This window comes from Malurus melanocephalus, unplaced genomic scaffold (genome assembly GCF_030028575.1).
Source record: "Malurus melanocephalus ecotype Western Australia unplaced genomic scaffold, MMel_1.1 scaffold_275, whole genome shotgun sequence".
NCBI classification, from domain to species: domain Eukaryota; kingdom Metazoa; phylum Chordata; class Aves; order Passeriformes; family Maluridae; genus Malurus; species Malurus melanocephalus.
Genome location: NW_026623507.1, coordinates 675,273 through 677,280, shown reverse-complemented (window position 1 = coordinate 677,280; position 2,008 = coordinate 675,273).

The window sequence follows — 2,008 nt, the reverse complement described above, 5'->3', positions numbered from 1 at the left end:
TTTTTTCTCCTCTTAATATCTCTTTCTAACAGTATTTGTTATTTTTCCTCCTGCTCCCTCTTCCTATTACACCTGAAGTGTTGCTGTCTTTATGGTGCCTTCAGAAAACAGACRRGTTGTTCTGCTGTGCTCTTACTTCAGACTTGTGGCCTGTTCAAGGGACCAGATGTGATGCTCTGTGTCATGCTTTTGAGTCTCAGCTTACTGGAGCAAATCTGCTTTTACAGCTGTCAATTGCAGGGAAGGTCTCGATGGAGACTTTTTGTTTATGAACAGCCACATTTCCCCACTGCAGTTTGTGCTTGGTAGAGTTACTTTACATCTTTAAGGTTCATCTGCCTAAGATACACAGCAGCTCAGTGAATTGAAAGTACACAGAGAAGTGCTGTGGAGAATGAATTTTTTCCTGATTCTTAACACGAGAGGAAAAGCTGGTAGGGAGGCAAAGGCATGTTTGAAACTGAACTTCTTGCACGAGGTGCTTTTGAAATGTCTTCCTTATTTATTTGTTTGCATTTGCTCTTGTTGCAATAGCTTTGGCAGTTTGTTGATGGTTCAAGTAACACACTCAGTTATCTTAAACTATGTTTAAAGGAAAGCTGCAGAAAACAGCTCAGAATTTTAAAGCATAAAAAATATTTTATAAAATTAATATTACTAATTGACAGGTATCTATAAATCTACTTGATGAGGCTGTTGTGTGTTTCACTCAGTGAGAGCTGCCCTGTTATTAATATTTGATGGTAGACAGTCTTTTTGATGAGTTTCTGATAGAGCAAATCCAACTGTGCCTTTGAATGCATGAACAGAGCAAAACCATCATGTTAAGAAGCTGAAATGAACAAGAAAAACTTTCTTAACCCACTTTGGCCCCACAGGGTAATTTAAAAAACTGTGCTTCTCTCCTGCATTCAGAAAGCACATGTACCTATTTGAACATCTTATGGCAGCTCTCTGTTAATGGTCCTGTTTAATTATGTTTGATACTTTATGTATTAAAGCACTTTGATAATTCTGCTCTTTATAACTAACTTTAGTGATTTTTTTTTAAATTAGACTACAGCTAATAGTTTAGCTATAGTCTTTCCTTTCATATGACCTGAAGAACAAGGTCTGTGAAACTTTGTATTTTCCAGGCTGTCTTGGTGTGCAGCTTGAATTTCTTGCTTTGCATTTCCTTGACAGTACTCCTTATTTCCCCAGCTTYCCTTGGAAAGAACTGGAATTTGAAAGAAATTACCTGGTTGTAAAATCGTGATTCCCCATGTGCATAGATCCACAGGGAATTAACTGCATGTGCTCTATGCCTTTCCAAATAATTTTTTTAAATATATTTTTAAGACACAATAAAGTATATGTGCCCAGCAACTGGATGTCACTTCAGCAAATTCTGTGAGATTTGCTTGGGAAGAAGAACCTACAGATTTTGAGAGAAACCAACTGCATGCTGTTAGTGAAATTGCAACCAGTGAGTGGCCTGTTTTATTAATTTCATTTTTCAGATGTTTCTTGCTGTCCCAAYTGAACATAGTCACACCAATGCTGAATGACAGTAAGATGATTCCAGAGCCACAGTTTTAACTTGCCTGCTGGTATAACTGTAGCAATCAATCCAGTGATCTAGAGCTTGACTCTCCTGCCAGCAAAAGTGAGCCACACAAGTTGAGATCTCAAGATCTTTTGAGCTCAGGGCCATGAGGTACCACCTTCCTTTCTTGTCTTTAGCAGCAGCTGCCTTGAAGTCATGCATTTTTTCACCTCACAAAGCTAGATTTCATCAGAGTTCCTGTTTGCACAGGAGCACCTCTATGTGTGATGAGTTAAGACCAGTGGTGGCTGGTTCTAATTTAGCTCGATCCTTAAGTGCAGTTTCTTTCCTAACTGAACAGGCATCCCACTTCAGCCTAAATATTATATGGTCTATTAGGTTAATCTTTTTTTTTTCCACAGATTATTCACTGTAGCCAGGTCAAAACTTTACAGCTTTTGCAGTTGATATCTRTGCATC